At 43.9% G+C, this 15517-nt stretch overlaps 1 protein-coding gene across 1 annotated transcript in view; it reads right to left on the bottom strand.

Moving 5' to 3' along the window:
* Window positions 1-15517, bottom strand: part of CACNA1E (calcium voltage-gated channel subunit alpha1 E) — a 494904-nt gene that overhangs the window by 404765 nt on the left and 74622 nt on the right. Inside the window, exon 2 of the mRNA XM_059412718.1 lies at window positions 12436-12610. The gene's annotated coding sequence lies outside the window, so the exon portion shown is untranslated. The remainder of the gene's footprint in view (window positions 1-12435; window positions 12611-15517) is intronic.

Genomic DNA, 15517 nt, shown 5'->3' with positions numbered 1-15517 from the left:
ACATGTTGAGGAATACTCCCTCTAAACCACCTCATTGAGAATTTTTATCATAAATGGTTGGTGAATTTTTGTCAATTTTTTTGTACATCTATTGATATGATTATATAATTTTTTGTCCTTTATTTTGTTAATGTGGTATATCACATTGATTTATGGATATCCTTGCAGCCCTGGAATAAATCTCACTGATCATGGTATACGATCCCTTTAATGTATTGTTGAATCTGGCTTGTTAATATTTTGTTGAAAATTTTTCATCTATGTTCATCAGGGATCTTGACCTGTAGGGTTTTTTTTTGGGGGGGGGGGGGGGGAACAGGTTTTAGTGTCTTGGAATAAACTGTTTATTTTGGGTTAAATCGATCTTTGTTTCCATGTTATATTACAAAGTTACCATGAACAGCAGATGCCCCACCATCTGGACAAATTATGAGAATAAAAGTTCTACCTTTTGACTTAAAGCAAAAGGAATCTTGGGGGAGGTGCCTTTACTGTAACCATAGTTACTTACCTTCATCGAAGTTACTAAAGGTGTCCAAAAAAAAGTTACCAAAGGTATCAAAGAAATGATTTTTAAAAATAAATACCATCTAACAAGCCCAGCTGATGCCACTGATTCCCACTTCACTGAGAAAAATGGAGCAATCAGAAGGTAATTCCGCAGACTTCCATAACCATATCTGCCCACATACCACATAGTTTATGTTCCCAAATAATACTGTAGATGAATCCAGCATGCCTCTATCTAAAGTCAACCCACCCTTTTCAACACAAGTTATCTCTCCTACTCAAGGACAGTGCTTTACTAATTCTCTAACTCTTATACATCATCAATTTTTCACTCTCTATTGGACTATTTCCATCAATATATAAACATAGTGCTATTTCCCTCATATCAGAAAAAACACTTCATTCACCAGGTATTACCCCATTTCTTTGCTCCTCTCTGTAGAAAACTCTTCAAAAGAGTTGTGTATTTCATGGTCTCAGATCTCTTCATCCCAGTATTTCTTACACCAACTTTCATCAAATACTTCTTTTCACAACATTTCTTAAGGTCAACAATAACCTCCATATTGCTAAATCCAATGATGAATTCTTCTTGTTATACTTGACATGATAATCAACTTCAAAATGACCCGCACCTCCTGGTATTCACGCACTCTTATAGTCTCTTTCTAAGAATATCCAGAGTTGATGGTGTAGCACCTCCAAAATTAGGTTATAGAGGACTGTGACTACCCTTTCAGGTGCTCTCTTGAACTCTCTTTCTCTCAGATCACATGAAAAGAAGCTGCTACAGTGTCATAAGGCTACACAGAAAGCCTGTGAAGAGCCCACATTGTGAGCAACTGAGGTATCTGACCAAAGCCAGTGAGGAATTGAGGACTTCCAAAAACTGCAAGAATTTGGAGTAGGATTCTCCAGTCCAAGTCAAGGCCTGAGATGACTGCAGCCCCAGCTGGCATTTTGACCACAACCCTGCAAGGGATCTTAAGTCAGAGGCACTCACCTTAGCCACTCCCAGATTCCTGGCCCTCAAAATTACAAAACTACTAAGTTTTGTAATGATTTGTTAAACAATAGGTTACTAATATACTTGACCTGTCACATTATTTGACACAGTTGATCACTCCTTCCTCCTTGAAATACTTTCTTAGTTTGGCTTCCATTAAACCACTCTTTCTTGGTTTTCCTTCTACCTCACGGATCATTTCCCATCAACTTGCTTTGTTGATTCTTATACTTCCACCCAACTTTTTTCAGTTGAGGCCCAGAGCTGGTCCTTGCTACTCTTCTCTTCTATATCTACTCACTCCCTTGGTGATTTCCTTCAGCTTCATGATTTTAATCATTACCACTATACGTTGTCAATTCCCAAATTTATATCTCAGCCCAGATCTTCTCTCCCAAGCTCTGACTCACGTAACCAACTGTCTACACAATTTTCCACTTGGATATTTAATATTCAGCTCCAATTCAACATGATCAAAAGTAAACTCCTAATTTTCTCCACCCAAACCTGTTCCATATTCTTCTGAATTGGTGGAATCCTCCTAGTTGCTCAGATTATCCTTGATTCCTATCTTTTTCTTTATACCCCATATTCAATCATCAAGGAATCCTACTGACTCTACCATCAAGAATACGAGATCCAATTGCTTCTCATCTGCCACTGCTACCATTCTACCATTCTGGTTCAAGCCACCATCATCTCTCAGGGACACAGCAAGAGCCTTCTAACTGGTCTCTCTGTTTCTACCCTTGTCTTTCTGCACTCAGTTTTGGACACAGTAGCCAGTGTGCAATGTGATTCCCTTAAATAGGCAGATATCATTATTCTTCTCTACTTGGCATTCTGTGATATACCCTCATTTCATTTAGAGTAAAATCCAAAGCCCTCCCAATGGCCAGCAAAGCCCTACATGGTCTGGCTCCCCCCCATTCCCCGGACTTCATCTTCTTCTACCCCCTCTTACTCTGCTTTAGCCACACTGACCTCCATGCTCTTCTTGGAACATGCCAGACACACTCCCACAGCATTTGTACTGCTCTTTCTCTGCATGGAATGCTCTTCCCCTAAATATCACTGTGACTCAGTTCCACATCTTCTTGAAGTCTTTGCTCAAATACCCCCTTTCTCAATGAAGCATGTCTTGGCCTTCCTATTTAATACTGTACACTGCTGCTACCCCGAGCACCTCCAAGCCTCCTTATCTGACTTTCATTTTTCTCTTCTTTCCATATACTTAGCATCTTTAAACACACTAGAAGTCTTACTCATTTGTTAGTGTATTGTCTATCTTCCCTTGGTAAAATTCAAACTACAAAAGGAAAGAATCTTTGTCTATTTTATTCAGATAAGCCCTAAGCTCTTAAGACAGTGCCTGACATATAGTTGACATTTAAAAAAAAGGTTGAATAAATGAATTTATAACTATTATCTATAATTATTATGGAAGTTCCACAATTTTTTTTTTTACTATCCACATTCTACAGATGAGGAAACTGAGTGAAAAGGAATTAATATGCCTCAGTCTTACTATGTGCAGACAACTTCATATACATTATCTTATGTATTCCTCCTGTGTTCCAAGGCTCAAAGAGTTAAGTAGCTTCCTAACGTCACATAAGTGATAAGGAGTCAAGCCCTGATGTGAATCCAGGCCTGTCTGGCACTAAAGTCTCTGGGGATACACCTAGCACCCTTCTCACACTTTCATCAAACACCTACCATACCCTGGACTAGTCAGAGATGAAAGTCACTTGAAACAACTATCTTTGGCCCAGAGACACCAACACTTCACACCTTCGTGGCATCCCTTAAGGGTCTCATCTGAAGACCAGCAGCTAATCTCCACCTTTCTTCCCATCCCCAGGTGCAGGCTCCAGTCCCACCTGTGACACATGGAGACTGGGAGTCGCACCAACACCTCCAGTGCCTCAAGCCCACAAACTTGGGAAGAGGTTCTTGGTATTCACTTTCCAAGACTTGCAAACGTCTTTCCAAATATGTGAAATATCAGGGCTTTCAAAGCCTTTGAGACCAGATGAGTATATATTGGCCCCCAATTTCTTACTTCCCCCACCAGAAAAGAGCACTAGCCTTTCATCAGTACCATCCTCAAAGACTTGAAGACAGCATAAAATCAGTGATGACACTGACAGCCGATGGTAATAATAACTAACACCATATTGGCTCTTACAACATGCGAAACGTTCCTGAATGCTTCTGTGCATTACACCTCTTTTAACCTTCACAACAACACTCTAAGGAAGGTACTATTATTAACCCCATTTTACAGATGAGAAAAACTGAGGCATAGAGAGGCTCAGGGACATTCCCAGCATGCCGTGTAACTAGTAAGCAGCAGAGCCAGAATTTGAACCCAAACAGCCTACCTCCACAGCCTGTATTTAACAGATACACCACACTTCAGCAGGGAAGCGAGCGGAACATGTAAACACCACCTGCGGCCGTGGAAGGCTCCAGCACTCCACAGAGCAAATCCATTCATACTCACAAACAACATCTAGATGGGGAGGAGACTGACATATCTTCTAACAGAGCGATCCACATTTATCTCCCTTATCATTTCACAGACCCCATCCTGACCACTCTAAAGAACCAGCCCCGTATTTTCCACATCAGTCATCTACTATTCATTGCTAAACGTGACATTTCACAATTGCCACCATCACACATGGTCTTCGCGCTTTCTCAGTCGGCTCTCCATCTCAGCCTCTGTTAGCACTGGTTTTTTGTTTTTTATTTTTTGTTTTGTATTTTTTGCCAGCTACCCATTAATTAAGGGCAGCCTCCTTTTGCTCCAAGAGCCACAATTTCATGTTTCTTTCCAGTGACTGCAATGCTCTTATTCCTAAAGCACTCCCTTTGGCAGGGATCACCAATCACTGATGACACACATTTCTACTTGCCTAGCCTCTTCTTCCTTTTAGAACAGACTGCTTGGTTTTTAGGGCTGCATAAATTTCCACTCACTGGATGTTGGTCATTCATCCACTCTGGGTCTGCATATGGTGGTGACATCTCTGAAATATCTCTTTGAAAAAGTTATGATTTAACCAAGAAGTGAAAGCAATTTTAAACCTTTTAAGATTTCTAAAGAGAGACAGATCCGTGTGGGCTGGAGGAACCAGGAGCTTTTCGGGGAGGAGATGAGGACTGAGTTGCTGTTGTGTTGTTGTCGTTGTTATTGTGGTGGTGGTGGTGGTTTTGAGAGAGAGAGAAGAGAGTAGGGAGGGGAGAGGCAGAGGGAGAGGAAGAGAGATCCCAAGCAGGCTCCAGGGCCAACACACACACAAGGCTCAGTCTCACAACCTCAAGACCATGACCTGAGTCAGATGCCCAACTGAGTGAGCTACCAGGCACCTTGGATTGAGCTGTTCTTGAAGAATGGAAAGAATGGGAAAATAGGATTTGGCCAAAAGGAATCTTACACTCAGAGGTAAGGAGGTTGAAGTCAGTAAGGCTTAGTGAAGTAGCAGAAGAAAGATTTCCAGTGGAGAAACATGGGAGATAAGGTCAGAAGAAATTCTAAAAGGCTTTAATGACAAATGAAAAGACACTGAGATTGTACTATGGAAGCAGCAAACTGCTTGGTTTGCCTGTGCCTTAACACTGTCCATGCTGACCTTCATGGAGTTCTTTTAAAAATAATATTCTTGGGGCACCTGGGTGGCTCAGTGGGTTAAAGCCTCTGCCTTCTGCTCAGCCATGATCCCGGGATCCTGGGATCGAGCCCCACATCGGGCTCTCTGCTCAGCAGGGAGCCTGCTTCCTCCTCTCCCTCTGCTTGCCTCTCTGCCTACTTGTGGTCTCTGCCTGTCAAATGAGTAAATAAAATCTTTAAAAATAACATTCTATGCGTATCATCCCAGGGTCAACAAGAGGCCAACAAGGGACTCTGCTTCATTTACCCAGCCCTTTGCCCACACACACACACACACGTGGAATCATTGACCAGATTCCTGGGCTATGGCACTTTTTGACACACAATTCCAGCAGCTTTCTGTTCCACCCCGGAGATAAACCCAGTTTGCATATATTATTCGAGCAGAGCCTGAAGATAGTCTATAAGCCAAGAGTTACCTGCACTCTATTTTCCAGATACAGCTCAGGTCCCTGACCAACTGCTTCGGCCCCTGGCCCCACATGTGTCCCAACCCCTACAAAGTATTTCATAATACCAAGGAGAAATTGGTTCACCTGTGGCTCAACCCCTGAGAAGCAGGGTCTCCAGGTTCAGTTTTCATCAACATAATGATTCCTAAGCTTAGCTGGTTCTCATAAAGGACACGTCAGGACACAACTCACAATCCATAGTATGAGTTTCTGAAACGAGGCCGCTGAGTGTCAGCTCTAGACCTCTGAATCCTCCCAGAGAGCATTCCTGAAGCTGTGTGGTTATGAGTGCTGTGAAAGGCTGTATTTGCCACCTTCCAGTTCACAAGATGAAGCCCTATTCCCCCAATGTGACTACATTTGGAGACAGGGCCATTAGGAGGTAATTAAGGTGGCCTTAGAGGGTGAGGTCATAAAGTGCAGTGCTGATCTGATAGGACTAGTGCCCTCTTTAAAAAAAGACACCAGAGAGCTCTTTCCTCCTCTCTCTCTCTCTGCCAGATGAGGCCCTGGCAACAAGATGGCTGTTTGCAAGCCAGGAAGAGTACTTTCACCAGACACCAAGTCTGCCAGCACCTTCACCTTGGACATCAGTCTCCAGAACTGTGAGAAATACATGGATGTTGTTTAAGCCACCCAGTCTAAGGCATTTGATCATGGCAGCCAAAGCAGACTAAGACAACTCCTATTTCCAGAGTCACACCCATATTATAGACTTGGGGCTGCAAACACCCGGAGTCCTAATGTAATAATGCTGGAAATAAGTGGCCCAGTACCAGAGGAAGAGCTAGCAAATTCCCTTTCGCTTACTTTCACTGAGGACTCCACATGTCCTGGACTTTTCTGGATTTCCATCTTCATCCTCCATCTCTATCTCTAGAAATACAACCACCCTCCCCATCCTAATTCCCTGGTGCCCCCTTGCGACTGTCCATGCTAGTGCAATAGCTAATAGGCTCCCCTTCTCAAGTTAACACATCTGCTCGGGGGTCTACCACAGGCAACACTATGTCCCAAAGTAAAAACATCTTACATCTTACTTGGTAATTTCAAGCTAACGGGTCCTTAGGAAACCCCAAAGCACAGCCCACAGAACCTTGCCCTGAAAATCAAAGGGTGGTCACCCCAGTAAGGGGATGGATAATCAGATCGCTGGGAAAGTCTTTTTCCAGCCTCTCTCAAGGGGTTTTCTGAGCCAATCCCTACTGGACTCCTTCCCCAGGCTGGGGGAAAGTCAGAGTTTACAACCAGCAACACAAGTCCCCCCAGAGTTTCCCAGATGCCCCTGGAAGCAAGGGCTCAGCAAGAAGAGTGTCAGTAGCTACCCTAGTGCATACTGGTGGTCTGCAGATGAGTTGTCATCACAGCTCGCCAAGCCTCCCCGTGGCCACCCCCTATCCCACCCCCACACGCATCCTAAATCTTAGGTTGGTTGGGAGTAAATTAACCCTGCTCTGTAATCCTATCCCTGCCTTCCTCCACTTCTCCCCACAAACAGACTGCCCTTCCAAGCAGGTCAGTACCAGGCCCCAGCCACAAGCATCCAACCTCTCCCATCCCTAGTGCCTAGCCCCCAGCCTCCATCCCTGCCCCAAGCAAAGGGAGCCAGTGGAAGTGAGGAAGCTGCCACAAAGAGAAGAGAATGAGAAGGTCTGTGGAAACTGTCATCCCTAATGATATATTTTTGGTATTTTTTTTTCATTGTGGTAAAATAGACACACATAAAATTCACCATTTTAAAGTACACAGTTCAAAAGCATTAAGCATATTCACAGTGCTGGGTAACCATCACCACTCTCCAGTTCCAGAACCTTTTCCTCACTTCAAAAGAAACCCTACTCATTAAACAGTCTCTTGCCAATCCCCCTCACCAAGCTCCTGGCAACCACTAATCTGCTTTCTGTCTCTATGGATTTGCCTATTTTGGATATTTCATAAAAAAAGAATCATATAATGAGTCTTTTTACCTTTGGTTTGCATGATGATGTTTCAATATTTGTTGCTGATCTTGAAGGTCTAGGCTCTAATGACAAGAACAGGGTCCTGTCTGATACTTCCAAACATCAGCCGCAGAGAACCTTGGGAAACACAGCCCACCTGCCTATAGTCGTAGAAGACGAGCACCTCTCACTCTAGACACCCCAGTCAAGGCCCTGTGAAGCCTCAAGAGATCTAAATCACAGGCAAAGCCACAGCTTTCCCAAACAAAAGTCTTCAGTTTAAAAGAAATAACAGGAAGGCAAAGGAAAGGCCTGGGACAGTCCAGGAAAGCTTCGTGGAAGGAGCAGCACTGATTCTGGTCCTGGAAGGATGGTCAGGACCACAGAGACTGCATTTAACTGCATTTAACTGCCCCCCAGATGTGGACACTCCCAAATGTCTACCTCCACCTTTGACTCTGTCCCTGAACTCCTGACTTGTGCATCTAATGGCTCACACGGCATCTCCACTTGGGTGTCCAGTAGGCTTTTCCAAATTAAAACTTTTGACTTCACTGCCTTCTACATTCTTACAAATCTGTTTTTCCATCAGTGTCTCTTATCTCAGTAAATGGCACCACTGTTCATTTGTCCAGGTACTCAAGTCAAAAACCCTGGGAATCATCCTTGATTTCTATCTTTCCCCAACACCCCACATTCAATCCATCAGCAAACTTACTGGCTCCATCCTCAAAATATATTTAGAATCTAACCATTTTTTGCCAACAGCATCACCACTTGCTGCACCAAGTCACCACCATCTCTCACTTATACTACTATAACAGCCTCCCAACTCATCCCTTGGCTTCCACCCCTGCCCCACTAGAGGCCATTTTTCACAAACGATTAGCATGATTCTTTTACAACGAATTGCTCAAAGCCTTCTAATGAATTCTCATCACATTTAGAATAAAATCTATAACCTTGCGTGTCACCTGCAAGCCCACCATGATTTGTCCCTACTTGCTTCCCCCACTTCTATCCCTCTTCCTTTATTAACTTCACTCCACCTGCTCTGTCCTCCTTGCTCTTCCTGGAACAGCTCTCACCTCAGGGCCTTTGCATTTGCTGTTTTCTTTCCCTGAATCACGCTTCCCCATGATAGTCACATGGCTTGCTCCTCACTTCAGATCTTTTTCTCCCATATCATTTCCACAAAACAGAAAGACCTGCCACAATCTAAACATTCCCTCTCATCGTGTTTTATGTCCTTAGACAAGTTGTATTTTTCCTAGAACTAATCAGCAATTTGGCAAAAAAAAAAAAAAAAAAAAAAGTATATATAAATATCCAAATGTTTTCATAAAATTAATCATGACTTGGCAAGAAATAAATGTACACAGTATACACACACACACGTATGCATCCTCCTCATTAGCCTTTAAACTATGAAAGGGCAGCTTGTTTACTTTATTCACCACCATATCTTCAATGCATAGAACAGTGGGGGACACATAGTAGAAACTTACTAAATATTTTTAGAAAAAAATGAACATGAATGGTGTAAACTGAGTATGTCAGGGCCACAAAGAGAGCATTTCTGTTGCAAGCAGAAGTCAAGGAGTAGTAGGAAACAGACCTTGTCTTCAAACTCCTTGTCCTACCGTGGTGAAATAAGGTCTTCATTACCAGCCCCTCCTAGCTTTCTGAACCCCCACATTTCATCATCTCCAATCCACAGTGCTCTGCCCACCCTCCCAATGCCAGTTCGCTCTACCCAGAGAGCTACTGCTCCCTGTTCCCCAGACAGCCATGCTCTTGAACCCCTCTGCATTTTACACGGCCCCTCTGTTTTGTTTTGTTTTGTTTCATGAATGAAGATTTTAATCTCAGCATTGTTCATAATTAAAAAATTGGAATCCCAGCTGTGGAACACAGTTTAAATGGTAAATTCATATGATTGAAGATTTTGAGTTCATCAAAAATTTGTTTCCAGAGGGCGCCTGGGTGGCTCAGTGGTTTAAGCCGCTGCCTTCGGCTCAGGTCACGATCTCAGGGTCCTGGGATCAAGTCCCATATCGGGCTCTCTGCTCAGCAAGGAGCCTGCTTCCGTCTCTCTCTCTCTGCCTGCCTCTCTCTCCATCTACTTGTCATCTCTCTCTGTCAAATAAATAAATAAAATCTTAAAAAAAAAAAAAAAGGTAAAAAAAAAAAAATTTGTTTCCAGAAACATTCAGTCATGTGGGAAAATTCAAAACTTTGGTGTAATGTAATGCAGAATTTGTTTTTCCCGGGAAAACCCTGGACTTTTCCTTTTCTCCCTTGACTGAATGAATGTCCCTCCACCAGGCCATGAGAGAGTAAAAAGAAGCCAACAGATCTCTTACTGTCCCTCTGCTTTCATTCCCTTCACCCCTGTGTTCACGGGCCCTTGCCTGCTTGCCTTCCAGGCGTGTGAGCAGCCTTCCGGACTGTCCCAGGAAGAGCCGGCTGCTCCCCCTGCTCCACCCCAGCCCCTGGGACACAGAGCTCATCTCACACTGCCTTGTAATGACCTGTTTACAGGTTTACTTTCCTTATCAGAGGGTGAGCCCAAGGGAAGGGATCCTGTTTTTACATTTACATTAATACTGTTTTATATTTAAATGTCTGTTTCCTTGCACAGCAGAACCTGGCTATTACCGGGTACTCTGATCCTTGATGAATAAATGATCCAACCAATTAACCAGACCAGAATGCCTCTTAGGTTCACTAGTCTTTGCTCATGGCATCCCTCTGAACCAACTGTGACTCTCCAATAGCCACAAAATTATCACCGGTGTTAAAGTAAAGTAAAGCTTTAGACACTTCCAATGCATCTTTCAAGCACAGTCTGTGTATTTCACAACCCTGCTCCAAAACCTTCCAGGGTTCCGTATTTCCTAACTTAATGAACTCATTAACATAGCCTTTAAGGTCTTCCATGATTTGGTCTCCTGACTTAACTCCTACTTAACACCCATCACGGTCTTCACATTTCAACAAACCAAAGTTCTCATCTTCCCCAGAGCATACACTTTCCAATATCTCTGCTTTTATTAATAAAACACACAACGATGTGTTTCCATCATTGGAGAATCTTCTCTCTTCTCTTCCAACACAGCTTTTTGAGATTCTACTCAACTTCAACACTATTTATGCATTCATGCCACAGGTGTTCACTGAGTGTGCAAGGTATGTGGCATCGTTCTAAGTGCGGGGGATGTTCACAACATTCAATCAGCTGAATGGGACACATAAAGCCCCTGCCTTCATGGAGCTTTCTTTTCAAATGAGCAAGGTCAACAAGCTTTCCGAGAATTTAGAATCTAGTGGGGAAGAACTATGTGTGTGTGTGGTTGGGGGGTGGGTAGTATGTTTGCCAAGTAATGACTACCTATATAATAATAATAATAACAACAACAACAACAACAACAAAGTTGTGTGATGAAATAGAACATGATGGGAAAGGGGCACTCCTTAGCGTGGGTGGCCTTAAGGGCCTTCCTGGGGAGATGATATTTGAGCAGAGACCTGAATGAAGTGAGAAAGACAAATAATAAACAACTAACAAGTCAGTCAGTCTTGATTATGGTGAGTGCCACAATGAAATGCCAAGGAGACATCACAGAACAGTCATCAGTAAGGCAAGGGGAGGTACCATAGTTGGGGCGGGGCACGGAAGTCCCCCTGGGAAGGTGCCATTTGAGCTAAGACTAAAGGATGCAAAGAAGGAGCCAGCCATGAAAGTAGCCAAGGGATGCCTATTCGGGAAAGAGAGCCCACTGTCCAAAGAAGTGGGGAAGGAAGAGCCTGGGATACTCCAGGTAAAGGAGGGAAACCACAGAGCAGGCTGCTAGGAGGAAGGAAGGTCGGTACAAGGCAAGAGTGGCCAGGTGGCCAGGAGCTGATCACGTGAGGCCCTGTAGGCAATGGCAGAGAGCTGGGAGTATGCCAGTCTTCACCAACTGGTTGTCAATCTGTTTCTACCCTTCAACATTTCCCAGGATCCCTTGACAATGGAAGACTAGGAGACAGGAAGGAGAGGCCAGAGTATTTCTCCCTTCTTGACTCTAGTTGCCACTTTATGCAATGGTGGCATCTCTTTTGCCCTTGCAGCTTCCTGCCAAACAGCCCCTTCCTCGGAGAGCACAGCTCCCACCAGGTGAACCCGTCATGATCAAGCAGCTTCTGAGTTCGGGGGATTGGGAGTCTCTAACCTTGAGGTGGTGGTGTTTTCATGCTCCGGTTGCCTCCCATCCTCTGTATGTATGCAACACAATCTTGTATTAATATTCCTTGTTTGAAATACCTAAAGATCTTCCTCTTTGTCAAGGAGCAGGTGGCAGCAGCTTTTGCAGGCATGGCCAAGATTAAAGCTCAAGACCTTCACAGCAAGAAGCGCGTGGCTGTGGAGGGGGCACTGCTTAAACAGCTGGGAGACCTGAAGACGGAGCTGTCCCAGCTGTGACAAGCCAGGTAGCTTCCAAGCTCTCCAAGTTGTTTGCAAATCCATTGCTCGTAATCTCACCGCCATTAACCAGACTCAGAAAGGGAACCTCAAGAAATTATACAAGGGTAAGAAGTAACAAGCCCTTGGATCTGCAGCCCAAGACGACACATGCCAGGTGTTGCCAGCTGAACGAGCACAAAGAGAAACTGACCAAGAAGCAGCAGTGGAAGAAGAGGCTGTCCCTCCCCACTGCAGGAGTAGACAATAAAAGCTGAGCATTGATGTCAATAAAGCAAAAACAGGGTGAGGTTGGGGGAAATGCCTAAGGTTGTTTCACTGACTAATATGAGAAGCCACAGAGGTTTTTTGAGCAGAGGAGTGGCAGGATTTTAAATTACCTTTTGGATGCTGCAAAAACTGTTCACAGGATAGGAAGATGTGTAGAAAATGCTTTCAACAGTCCCAGCAACAGGCGGTTGTGTCCATGGCAGCAATGGTGGCAGCGAAGAAGGAGTGAAACCGATGGAATCAAGCTCTTTGCTGGAGACAGATGCTCCAGAACCGAGTGACAGACTGGACATCAGGGAGAGGAAAAAGAGAAGTATCAGTAATGACGCCTCTAGATTTTTGGCTTGACCAGCAGGGTGGCAAATATAGAAACAGGAAAGTAAGGGCAAGGGCAGTTTGAGGGTCAAAGAGCTTGTCAAATTGTCTCCTCTTCATAGAGCCTCCAGCTTCTCTTCCAGTAGGAAGCAATATATCCTTCCTTTGTAATCACAGCATAGTAAAATATATATTTATATTCTATATATTTATATATTTATATTCTACATATTTATGTATGTATATATAAATATATATAGGATATATATTTATATTCTACATATTATATAATTATATGTCCGTTTGATTTACTTTCCCTGCTAGATTGTAACTGCATGTGGCCGACCATTTCTTGTCCATCTCTGTGACCTCCACAAGCACCTGGGCTCTCGGGCCCAGGCCTGAGTTGGCAGCCGAACAGACTCACCTGTAGGTCACAGGCACTACAGTTCAAGTCTCTTACTATACATACGGGTATGGCTTTCTATACCCACTTTGACCCTTGTTAACAATCCTTGGTGTCCCTCTCCGCCGCATAAATTCAACCCACTTTCCTGTCGATGGGCAGCTGTCCTGACCCACATGCTCATATTCCTTTTCTGCCCAGCCCATGAGTCTATTCTTCCCAGCAGGAAGGACATGTAGAGACTCAATGATTATCTACTGAACCGAACCAAAGTGACATCAACAAACACCATGAACAGCACATCTTCTTTAAAAAGCTCTCTCAAATTCCACCAGTTTCCTAACCTCTCATTTCTCGCCATCACTGAATTCACTGCGGCCATTCCCCATGGTGAGGTCAGTGATAGCAGGTGCCCTGGGCCCAACACAGATCCTGTTCCCTTGGGAAGTGGAGGTAAATCCCCTGGGCCCTTTGCTCATCTGAACAATGAACATTAACAATGAACATAACAGCCATGCCCTGTCTCCAGGAGCCATTGTGAGGAGCGGCTGTCATTTATGTGGAGGGAGAGGCCTCAAGAAAGAAAGTCTCCTGGGGAAACGGAAAACAACAAGCCTTCTGCTTCGCACCATTCCCATCCCAACACAGAGTCTGCCTCGTCTAACATCATCTTTCTTGTGGCTGCGACCACTTCAGTCTCTTCCTTCAGGTCCTTCTGCTGCCTCTTCATTTATTGTTTGAATTAATCATAAGCTCTGTGTCCTCACTTAAGTGCCTCTTGGGTCCTACATGCATCCCGTCTCATTCCATTCTCTCCCTGGGCGCCCTCTGCTCTGAAGCAGCACTCACATCAGCCCCCATAGCCCGACAGCAAATACTCGCCAAGGGCCCACTCTGGATGAGACACTGCGCCAGACGGCACTGATGCAAACGAGGGCCATGTCCTCTCACAGCTGAGTCTATCCGAGGACACGGGACAAAGAGTAAGACCCCCTCACTATATAGGCAGGACCACTACTGTGGACCTCTCTGGGATACACACTTGGTCAAGACTTCATGCCCTTTCTGCCCAGGTCACGCATTCTCCACATCTCTGCATAAAGCTGACTTCCTTTATTCTGGGTGCTCCCATCTGAGGAGAAAGTAAAGACTGTCCTTCGAGATGACCATGGGGCTTGACACCTCATCCTCCAAGAAATCAATAAAGGAACTCTGGGAATCTACTGGACAAGGGAAGACTGGCCTATCATCAAATACCCAGGGATGTTCAGGTGAAGGAGGGATGTAAGACTGGGCTTATCAGGCCCCCTGGGAAAAGCCAAAATCCAGGAGTGAAAGCCACCATAAGCGGATTTTACTTCAACCCAGTGAAGTATGTTCCGATAGTCAGAAAGGCCTTGAGGACAGGAGGAAAGCCTCATGTGGTAATGAGGTCCCATCTCCACAGGTGACAACAAAGGCTCACTGAGAAAACAGAAACACTCCCTAAATGATATTTGAAACCATCGTTATTTTATGAAAATAAATTTCCCCTGTGAGAACCAAGACTCTGCCAGGACAAAAATCCCCATTCCGTCACTAAAATTACCATGTCCCATCTTCTGTGTACTCTGAAAATGGGGCAACGCTATCTGTACTTCCAGAGAGAGGAGACGCAGCCCTAGGCTAGTCACGTGAGAGAACTCAAACGAGAGCTTCGCACATTTTGGTTCTGATGACTGAGGGAATTGAGAAAAGTCCCCAAATTGATTGAGAACATAAGAATATTTCCTTTCATGCTTCAAGCTGAGCTCAAAACATAAGCATGGAAATAAGACCCTTTGAAGGGGCGGGGGGTGGGAGGTTGGGGGAGCCTGGTGGTGGGTATTATGGAGGGCACGTATTGCATGGAGCACTAGGTGTGGTGCATAAACAATGAATTCTGCTTCACTGAAAAGCAATTAAATTAAAAAAAGAGAACCTGAAAACACCACCATTTTTTAAAAAAGTGGCAAAAATATGAATAAATATCCACTATATAAAAAATTGTCATAGGATTTTAAATATATATAAAGACAAAATGCTTAACAAAAACACAAAAGTCAAAGGGGAATAAATGAAGTTTAAGTTTTTAAATACTTTCATTATCTGAGAAGTGTTAAAAGTCCTAATTCATGATAAACTCTAATAAACCAAGCTTATGTGTTGAAATGTTTTGAGCAACCACTAAAAGATTAAAATATAAATGTACACCAAACAAGCTCATATGTAAAGATGGAACAAGTCTAAAATACTTGAGTGAGTGCTCGCTTCAGCAGCACATATACTAAAATCGGAACGATACGGAGATTTACGTGTCATCCTTGTATCCTCTGCACAAGGATGACATGTAAAATACTTGGCTGATCTAAATGAAGGTAAGGTAGGTATATATTTCCCCCCCCCTTTTTTTTTTAATTTTCAGCATAACAGTATTCATTATTTTTTCACCA

This window comes from Mustela nigripes, chromosome 10 (genome assembly GCF_022355385.1).
Source record: "Mustela nigripes isolate SB6536 chromosome 10, MUSNIG.SB6536, whole genome shotgun sequence".
In the NCBI taxonomy this organism is placed as follows: Eukaryota; Metazoa; Chordata; class Mammalia; order Carnivora; family Mustelidae; genus Mustela; species Mustela nigripes.
Note: the sequence above shows the minus strand (reverse complement) of the source record. Positions and strands in the feature narration are given on the sequence as shown.